Below are 11,004 nucleotides of genomic sequence, written 5' to 3'. Positions count from 1 at the left end.
CAGTTTGGGAAAAACAGGTGGGATCTATATTTTAAAAATGTGAAAAGAAGTCCCATTTTTAGCACTGTCATGTAAAGAATTGTCTTTTGATGCGAAGTTCATGGATTGTTCTCCTGCTGGGACCACACTTTACAAAAACACTGTGTTTTTGAAACATGATTAGATAGCAAGATAGAGTATCTTAGCAATGTCATCTTAATAAGGCTTGGTTTATTTTTTTTAAATTTTTACTACTTTATCAAAACATGTCCCTTAGGTGTGTAGGATTCATTTTTAAAATTCTTTCCTAGAAACAACATACAAAGGAGAGGCACGTTGTCTTCCAGTCACTTCTGGAAGAGGCTTCTGGGGCTGAGAAGGAGCTTCCTTCTCATGGTGTCTCACTGGTTGTTTTTGGCCTTGGCGTGTATTAAGATGTGATATTTCAGGTTAGTCGACTCAGCAAACTTCTTGTTCACCTAGGACCTGTCTCCCGTGTGGATCTGCACGTCTGTGCACAAACTGAAGTCCAGGGAAAAACGCTTCGCACAGCCTTCCAACGTGCACTAAAAAGGTTTGTCTCTAGTACGAAGCAATTGGTGTTGTCTGGCTTTGAGCTCTTGACAAAAGCCTTGCCACACTCGGCACAGACGTGGACGTGGGGCCCTGGGTGTGCAGGTGCTTCCTCCTGGCTGAGTTGCCCCTGAGCACCTTCAGGCAGCCTTTGTGAGGGCAAGCTATTGTTCTCTGAGCATCAGCTTCTTGAATTTTTCTTGGCTTCATTCTGGCAAATTCTGCCAGCGGTTTGGGGTCCAAGAGGTAGATGCCAGGGATCCCTCCAGGCGGGAGCATCTTTCCCATCATGTACTCCGAGTTGTCAGGAGGGGAGTTCTCCCCAATGATCTGCTCCCCAACCAGTCTCATGGTCAAGACCTTTTTTCATCTGACTACCATAGGGTGACGGAGAACGAGTCGTCCAGCATCTTGAATGATCCGCACCTGCTTCTGCTCCCACTTCTTGTTGCCCGCATCGCCCCCGCCGCCCGACGAGAGCTGTCGCTGCTGCCGCCTCCACGGTGACCAGGTCTGCTCGATGTAGTCCTCATCGTCCTCGTTGCCAACGCTGGCCAGCGCTGGAACTGGGATTGGAATCTGGCCCTCGAAGCCTTCCTCTGCGCCCACCACCAACTCACACGTCTGCACCAGGATCGCCTCCTGGTGGTGGTGCACCTGGCTCAGGTCGTCAGTGACCTGTGACCTTAGCGACCTGCGGCCATAGTGCGATCATGGGCTGTCAAGCGCCAGGTCTCGCCAGCAAGAAAAGACGCGCCACAACAGGATTCTTCCATAGGCGTTTAATTTTTCATAATGCGGTAAAAGACCCCGAAACCCCAAACTACTGCTGCTTATATATGTTCTATGGGGACGTGCTGTGCCTTGATTGGTGCATTCGCCAAAACCTCATGCATTGATTGGTGAGTTCGCCAGAACCTTCGTTTGCATACTCCAAGGTGGAGTTATGACTACGTCATCTCAGCAGCGCGCATGCGCTAAGTGGTTGTTTACCACTTAGTTGGGCCACCGCCCTGACTGCCCGGCGCCATCTTGTAATGGCAGCGAGAGCTGCTGCTTCCCACATCGCGAGAGCTGTGGCTTCCCACATCTCGCGAGAGCTGCGGCTTCCCACATCTCCTCCTTTCTTTTTTATTTTAAGCCTAATCCATCGATCAATCCCGGAGCCTCCAGCAGCTCCAGAAGATCAAGATGGATATAAAGTCCATCGATCCATCCTGGAGCCTCCAGCAGCCCCAGGAGATCAAGATGGATATAAAAACCCAAATCTGGTCACCCTGATGTGTGCAATGAGCAAAGCTCCACATGGTGCAAGGGCTGACCAAGATCCAATTTCTGTCACTCTTCCCAGTGCAATGGGACAATTCCCTTGGGGTGCAAGAGTTGACAACTTATGGGGGTTAGTTTTCTCTTAACAAAAAAAGCCAAAGATCATGGGAACCACCGCGCTCAATCGCTAAAAGCGCCTGCGTGATGATGACTTTGTCACGTTTTTGCTGAGCTTTAAGTTTGCAGAGCAACCATAGCAACAACACTCCTCCACAGCACATTATTGCAGCAAATGTAAACACCCCCACCCACTCTTTAAAGTAGGAAAAGGCAGTAGAAAGCCAAGAAGTAAAATCTCCAACAGTTATGGGTTTCATTCTTGTGCCATTAAGAGTCGTAATCTGCATCCGGAGTTGTTCTTGAAGTTCTTCCAGTTCAGCTGTCCATTGTCCTGTAAGGTACTGGGATATATTCTTGCTGCTAAAAGAAGGCTCATTCAAGAATTTTAAAGGTGTTATGCACAAATTAGGTGTTGAAGAAACACAACTTAATTGCACCATACTCGTAAGAGTATCCACTTGTTGTTGTAATAGATCAACTCTCTGGTTCACTAACAGTAAACCAGACATTAATCGAGCATCCATCTCATGGACTGTAGATAAAGCTTCTGATGTAGATTGCGTAATATTGTTAATGACATTTGCTGTCATTACTTGATTAGACTTGGCCAATCCTGCTGTAACCGCTGCTGCAGCTGAGATAGTAATAGCTGTAATAATCGCTGCACTAATGCCAAAATCTCTTTTATATCTATAGAGTGTAGCAATAGGAAAAGTATTAGGATCTGCTTCAACCGGTACGGGTATCATAGTAGGAATCTTTACTATCAAAGCAAATGGCTCAGAGCCATTCCAACATTCAGCAAGCCAACACTGACTGCTAAAGCTATTACATGAAGCTTCCCAAAATGTATCATTTGCATGACTAATGTTGAATGTTAACAGAAAGAAAAATGGAGGCTGGACACAAACAGGTGATGGCTGAAATTGCACTCTTGATATATTAACCATAGTATTTACTTTCAGCCGATTTGTAGTGGTATTGTATACGCCGGTGACATTATATAAGGTGTCATTAATCCCATACATTCTTGCAAAGGGAGTCACTATAGTAGATGCTCCTCGTTGATTATACACCATCCATTCATACCATGGCCAGGTATTATCAGGACCAGTGGTATTAGTATTACTATTCCATTTTGCTTTACTTAAAGCTGGAGTCATATCAAAACCTGGTATAATAGGTTTGTTCCGATAATTTGGAGACTGACATTGAGTAAAAGAAGGCGGAAAACTTTTTTCAGGTGAGCAAATAGGTAATATGGCACGTCTGGTTACATTAGGTGGCGCTACTGATCCATTAATGGGCCCAGAGGGCCTGGGTCCTTCACGAATCACCTGAGTGTTGTAATATTTATCGCTTTTCTTTTCTCAGAGGTACCATTACCACCTGTGACACCTTGTGCAACTTTCATAAGGGTGGATATAACATTATTAACTGCACAGTCTCCAGAAGGATCCACCCAATTGACTGAAGATCCATTTCTTATATATATACAAGGTGCACTAGTATTAATGGTGGTAAAACACAAACTATATGCCAATGTAAAATTACTTGCATTATATACTTTAGGAGGCTCCCCTCTAGGTGTAATACATGGTATTCCCAAATCACATTGCGTTGATAAGAATAAGGGTAATACTGACGCATTCGAGTGTATGGGAATAGGTACAGGCCAAGTTTTAGCTATGGCCCATAAAAAAACTCCTTTAACTATTGGGGTCCATATTACCATCAGTATCAGCAACATTATTAGGTTGATCATCGTCTTCTTCATTCTTCCTGCTCCCACGATCTTCATCCTCCTTAATTAGTCTCACCAGTCTCTCTGGCACCCAGATGGGGTTTTCTTCTTTCTGTGGAAAAACACAAATTGCTCCCCTGGACCTGATTAATATGGGGTCCGGGCCATACCATTTGTTGTCTAGGACATTTTTCCATCGGGCCATTTCCTTTGGTGGCTTTGGCCATTGTCCATGTCTGTCTGCAGCTGATTGGCCTTTCTCATCCAGATTTTAAAAATTTAGAGTAAAAAGAGTTAAAGATAAGGCCATTCTAGGGGTAGTGACCGTCACGGCCTCTATTCCCCCTTTTTGTTTTAATAAATATTGTTTTAAAGTACGATGACACCGTTCCACAATTCCTTGCTGTTGGGGATTATACGGCAAGCCCGTGAGGTGTTTTACTTGCATTTGCAAGCAAAACTGTTGGAACTTGGTAGAAGTGTATGCAGGCCCATTATCCGTTTTTAATATGGTGGGCTTGCCCCATGCACTCCAGGCTTCTAAGCAGTGTTGAATTACCTGGCTGGATTTTTCCCTGTTAGGGGTGTTGCATGTACAATGCCAGAACTGGTGTCCACTGACACATGCACGTACTGCAACTTTCCAAAAGCAGATACGTGAGTAACATCCATTTGCCAGATGTCGAGAGGACGGACGCCTCGAGGGTTTACCCCAACCGAGGGTTTAGAAATAAATTCTGCACACTTGGCGCACTGCAACACAATAGTGCGAGCCTCTGCGCGAGTAATTGGAAACTTAATGCGTAGGGTGGCAGCAGGCACATGATATAGCTCATGAAAGTCTTTAGCAAGTTCAAAGTGGGGTTTAGTTAACACAGGAAAAGCTCTTGTAGCTTGATCAGCCAAATTATTACCTTTTACCATGGGCCCTGGAAGCAAGCTATGATTACGTATATGCTGAATATAAAATGGGTGTTTTCGTTGCAAAATACATTCTCTAATTTGAGAAAAGATGTCTGCTACCTTACTGGATTGCTTAATGTAGCCAGCAATTTCCAGCTTAGATACTGCGTTGACTACATAATGGGAGTCAGATATGATGTTAATTGGTTCCGTGAATTTCTTAAAAACTTCTAAAACCACCAAACATTCTACTAATTGAGGTGCATTAGCTAAAAATTGCAATGTAGTCACTTGATCATTTATTACATAACATCCTTTACCTGTTTTAGAGCCATCTGTATAAATGTCTAAAGCTTCCTTAATGGGGTTGTTAACAGTGACACGGGGAAAAATTACTGGATGAGCAGTCACAAATTGCAACAAGGAATGTTTAGGATAATGGTTGTCTATTAGTCCATTAAAACGGCATTTAAAGATTGCCCACTCATCTACACAATGTAGATACTTGCTCATTAGTATATGGGACAATGACGCTGCTAGGTTCTTTTCCAAAATGCATGATAGCTGTCTTAACACCCTTTAGGGCCATTATGGCTACCATAGAAGGGTAGTGTTCAATAGTTTTTGAAGGTGAAGGGTGGGCATGGATCCACAACAAAGGTCCAGTCTGCCACAAGACTGCAGTAGGCGCACAGGCAGTTTTTAAAATGCACAATTGAAAAGGAGATTTTATGTCTATTCTATCTAACTGCGCTTCAGAAATGGCCTTTTCAACTTGTTCTAATACTTTTTGAGCTTGAGGAGTGATTTCTCAAGGAGAAGTAATATGGCTTTCTCCTTCCAAGATATTGAACAATGGCTTAAGGTCAACAGTGGATATCTTTAAATATGGGCGGAGCCAATTGATATCTCCTAGCAACTTTTGAAAATCATTTAATGTCTTTAGCTGATCCTTCCGTATAGTCAATTTTTGAGGCGTTATATGGCCTGGGCTTATTGTGGCTCCTAAAAACTGTCCAATTGAAGATTGTTGAACCTTATCTGGTGCTATTGCTAACTGATGAAATTCTAATTCCTTAACTACCTCACTGTATCCCTGCTGCACATCTAGCTCTTCTCCAGTTATTAATATGTCATCCATGTAATGGTAAATTTTTAACTGACCAAATTTTTCTCTGACAGGTGCTAAAGCGTGGTCCACAAATAACTGACACATAGTAGGACTATTAGCCATTCTTTGTGGCAAAACTCGCCACTGATAACGTTTATCAGGTTCTTCATGATTAATGGAGGGTAGAGTAAAAGCAAATCTTTCCTTATCTTTCTCATGCAAAGGAATGGAGAAAAAACAATCCTTAATGTCTATTATACTGACAGTCCATCCTTTAGGTATTGCAGATAACAAGGGAAGGCCTTTCTGTACAGGACCCATGAGTGACATTTGGGCATTGATAGCTCTTAAATCATGCAACAATCTCCACTTCCCTGATTTTTTCTTAATGACAAATATGGGTGTGTTCCAAGGTGACACAGATGGTTCTAAATGTCCTAGTTCTAGCTGTTCTTTAACTAACTTTTGTGCCGCAATTAATTTTTCTACTGGAAGCGGCCACTGTGGTACCCAAACTGGTTCTGCTGAGAGCCATGGAATGGGTAGCGGCTCCGCAGTGGCCCCTAGGAAAAACCCAGACCTGTACGATCTTTCTTCACTGCTACTTCTATTGGTTCAGGACAACCCTGCAGGTGTTTCCCTACTCCCTTTCCCGGTACACATCCCATTTTTTGCATAAGTTCTTGACTTATAGGTGAGTAATCATTAGTTAGTACTAATCCTAGGTCTGTCAATATATCTCTTCCCCACAAATTTATGGGTAAGGGGAGGACATATGGTTGGAATTGGCCTGATTGTCCCTCCTCAGCCTTCCAGTGCAACCGCCTGGTGCTTATCATAGGCATGGATGCATACCCGAGTCCTTGTAGAGACTGTGAAGATTGTGTTACTGGCCAGCAGGAAGGCCACCATTTGGTGGATATAATGCTTTTATCTGCCCCTGTGTCTAGTAAACCTTCAAAGTTTTTTCCTTCAATATTCAGTGTCAAAGTTGGGCGTTGATCCAACTGCACCGAAAAGAAAGCTCCAGCTTCTCCTGATGATCCAAAACTCCTTTTTTCCCTACTAATTTTGGTACTTGGAAACAGTGCATGCTCACTAGGCAATACCAAGAGCTGCGCTATATGGTCTCCAGGTGAGATGGCATATATGCCCCGTGGAGAGGAGCACATCGCCTTTACTTGTCCTGTAAAATCCTGATCAATGACTCCTGGGTGTACAATTAAGCCTTTTAAGGTGGTAGATGACCTGCCAAGCAGCAAGCCCACGGTGCCTTCTGGAAGGGGACCATAAAAATCCGTAGGAATGGGCTGGCATCCCTGCTGTGGCGTTAGTACTGCTCTGGTGGTGGCACTGAGGTCCACCCCTGCGGATCCCGCAGTGGCCCTTTTGGGAGTGGCCTCCCCAGTGGGAAGAGGCCGTCCTCCTGGATTGCCCCATACATTTGCGGGCCCTGGGGACGAGGGCCCCGCTTCCCGTTTTTTGGCTCCTGGTAATATTGCTCTAGGGGGCATCCCCTGCTATCTTTTACATATCTGCACTCATTGGCCCAATGTCTACTTTTTCCACACTGAGGACAAACACCCGGGGTCCTTTTGAGCCCTGTCCCAGTTTGGCTCACGATGCCAGTAGGGCAATGTTTTTTAATATGTCCTTCCTTACCACACTGAAAGCATCTTAATGGGCCTCTTTTTTTGGGCCGCCATTAGTGCAGCAGCCAGTCCTGCATTAGTCAAAGGACCACCAACTTCCCTGCAAGCCTTCATCCATGCCTGCAATCCTTTGGACTTCCATGGCGTAATAACTGCTCTACATTCTTTAGTACACTGCTCAAAGACTAATTGCTCAATGAGAGGCATAGCTGTATCTTGATCTCCAAAAATTTTTCCTGCTGCCTCCAACATTCGTGCCACAAAATCTGAAAAAGGTTCGGTAGGTCCTTGTATAATTTTTGTTAAGTTGCCCCTAACTTCTCCTTTATTAGGTAAAGTTTTCCATGCCTTGCTTGCAGCAGAATTTATTTGCTGATATACTTGCAATGGATATACTGTCTGATTATTAACCCATCTTCCTTGGCCTGTAAGCATTTCAAAATCCCATGCTGGCTGCCCTGCTACAGCATTTTCCCTAGTCTGGGCTGTTAATAAATCCTGCCATAAAGATTTCCATTCCAAGTATTGTCCTGTAGTCAATACTGCTTTTGTTACAAATGTCCAATCGGCAGGAGTCATAGCATGGCCTGCAAGCCTTTCAATTAAAGATTGAGTATAATTTGCACTTACTCCATAAGCTCTTACCACTTCAGCTAAGTCCTTTACTTGCTTGTGTTCTACGGGTGTATGATAACGAGCGTTGTTCTGATCCTCAAATACTGGATACATTTGTTGAATTGCTCTACGGATATTGGGTGGACAAAAGGAATAGCCACACCCTTTCTGCTTTTCTTCCTTATAAGGAGGTGGTGCCGATGGGCGCACAGCTGTCTTCCACAGAGCACTATACCGCCCTCTTTCGGCTGCCTGTAATGCGTCATACCGACCCTCCTCATAGCGAGCAGCTATCTCCTCTAACTGCTCCTCCTCCTCCTCTGATATTTCCAAGAGTTCTAGTTCTCGCCATGGATTTAAAGGCTCTGAATGGCGGGCACGGTCTAGTTCTCGCCACGGATATAAAGGCTCCGAATGGCGGGTACGGTTCTTTTCTCGCCACGGATATAAAGGTTCTGAATGGCGGGTATGGCTCTTCTTCTGTTGATCAACTTCCTCCCCTAATTCTACCTGCGCAGTTTCTTCTGTTTTGGCATGCCTTTCCCGAGTCTCCTTGGACTCGCCCCGAGTCTCTTTGGACTCGCCCCGAGTCTCTTTGGACTCGCCCCGAGCCTCTTTGGACTTGTCCCGTTCTGTTTCTGACATGCTTTCCTGAACGTCCTCCAAAGCCTGCTGTCCCTGTTATAATGACTGTCTACACTCTTTATCCTCAATACATGCTTTTAGTAACTTCCAGATGGGTCTAGTTCCCGATTTCAATTTCCCTTCTTTTGCCGCTTGGTCTACATCCCATCCCAGTTTATTCCAACTCGCTAGAGTTAGAGAACCTGTAGATACAAACCACGGTGCTATCTCATCCACATTTTTTACAAACTTACGCAGCGTCGCCTCTGAAATTTTTAATCCTCTCTTCCTTAATAAAGCATCAAGCGCTGTAACCATGGTCTTTATTGCTGTGTTCCCCATATTCCCTTCTTATGTATACAAGGATTTAACACACAGGTTCACACGGGTTTATTTACAACCGATTTATGTGCAAAATAAGAAGCGGCAGGCTGTCCGCCGTTGAAACCGAAAGGGGAAGTATTAGAACGCATACAACAGTTTGCGGCTTTAGCAATTATTCAGGCTCATGTCTCTCAGAACTTACCTTTATAATTCACGCCGTGTGGTTCTGAATCCTCCCTGGTAACAGGGGGTCTCCGCTCGTGCCTTAGATGATCGTAAATTTCCGGGTTTCGGCACCACTTGTCGCGCGCCAGGTCTCGCCAGCAAGAAAAGACGCGCCACAACAGGATTCTTCCATAGGCGTTTAATTTTTCATAATGCGGTAAAAGACCCCGAAACCCCGAACTACTGCTGCTTATATATGCTCTATGGGGACATGCTGTGCCTTGATTGGTGCATTCGCCAAAACCTCATGCATTGATTGGTGAGTTCGCCAGAACCTTCGTTTGCATACTCCAAGGTGGAGTTATGACTACGTCATCTCAGCAGCGCGCATGCGCTAAGTGGTTGTTTACCACTTAGTTGGGCCACCGCCCTGACTGCCCGGCGCCATCTTGTAATGGCGGCGAGAGCTGCTGCTTCCCACATCGCGAGAGCTGTGGCTTCCCACATCTCGCGAGAGCTGCGGCTTCCCACAATGGGTGGTGGTGGTGGTGGTGGTGGTGGTAGCTGGCGTGCCCATGGCCACCCCCGCCACTGTGGTCGCCCCCCGTCCTTGTCCTCCTCGCCCACCACCATGGTCTCAATGGTCTCCACTGGGTTGGTCTCCACCTCGATCTCATGCAGCTCCATGATCTCGGCCAGCATCTCTGAGCCGTCCATGGCGTTGTAGAGGGTGTCGCCCAAGGCCATGGCTCTGGGCTCCGGCCTGTATGAGGAGGCATCCCACAGCGGGGAAGGAAGGCAGAGGGAAGAAGGCAGTGAGTGGGCAGGGCCCATTCCTTCTTTTTAACTAGAGCTTAAATTCTAGCGAATGTCTCCTGAGTTTTTGGGCATTTGATACCATGGAAATAACTTTTGTAAACATACCTATTTAGCATTTTGTGCATGCCTTGGGTGTTGATTAGTAATTTCTGAGGCTCTTGTTGTTGAAGGTTCTGATTGAGTCCATTCCATCTTACAGGGACCCTGTGCACAAGGGAATGAAACACTGCTAACCCCTGCACCATCCTAACAATTTAGGATGAACCTATTGCTTCAGTCACTGTATCAATCCATTTAATTGAGGGATTCCTATTTTTCACTGCCCCTTTACCAAACAAAATATCATTCTCCAAGGACTGGTCACTTTTGACAACGTGTCCAAATTATTTAATGTGAACTCTCACCTCCTAACCTCTAACTAGGACCCTGACCTTACTTCTGCCAAGACAGATTTGTTTGTCTATCTGAAGGCCCATGCATTACAATTTAACCATATTGATTCTTATTTCTCCCTTATTCAATGTCCAACTTCCATATGCATATGCGGTAATTGGCAATGCCATGGTTTGGGTCAGATAAACCTAGTCCTCAAAGTAACATCATTGCTCTTCAACACTCTAAAGAGGCCTTGTTAGGAAGATTTATCCAGTATAATGCATCTATTGACCTTATTATCACCTTTTAGTTGTTTTGTAATTTTCCATAAGCTAGCAGTCTTTCTAGAAGTTAATACTTAATCAAGCTTAGATTAAGAATATTAATCAAGGAGGGACCTGGAAGCCCACCTTTCACTGAAACCACCTTTCACTGAAACCATCTCAGAGCCCTGAGATGGAAGGCTGTCCTTAAGACCTAGAGGAATGTTGATGCTGAGATTCCAGAAATGCATGGTGACTGGGCACAAGACTGTCTAAAACAAATTGTACATCTATCTATTAGCATGACTTGCAGATCAGTTTTAGAGGGGCCCTAACCCTCACCCTTTATCTTATAACTGCAACCTCACACCCCTCTGCCTTCAGGAACACTTGGAGGATTGCAAAAGGGCGGTGTCAACGATATCCAACTAACTATTCTGACTAATGCTGCCCTCCTTTATCGAAGCA

At 44.9% G+C, this 11,004-nt stretch overlaps 1 pseudogene; it reads right to left on the bottom strand.

Annotated features, from left to right (window-relative positions):
- Positions 1-380: 380 nt before the first annotated feature.
- Positions 381-9,826, bottom strand: LOC142427335 (transcriptional repressor protein YY1-like; annotated as a pseudogene).
- Positions 9,827-11,004: the final 1,178 nt, after the last annotated feature.

Source organism: Tenrec ecaudatus, chromosome 15 (assembly GCF_050624435.1).
Source record: "Tenrec ecaudatus isolate mTenEca1 chromosome 15, mTenEca1.hap1, whole genome shotgun sequence".
NCBI classification, from domain to species: Eukaryota; Metazoa; Chordata; class Mammalia; order Afrosoricida; family Tenrecidae; genus Tenrec; species Tenrec ecaudatus.
This window is presented reverse-complemented; position numbering and strand designations above follow the sequence as displayed.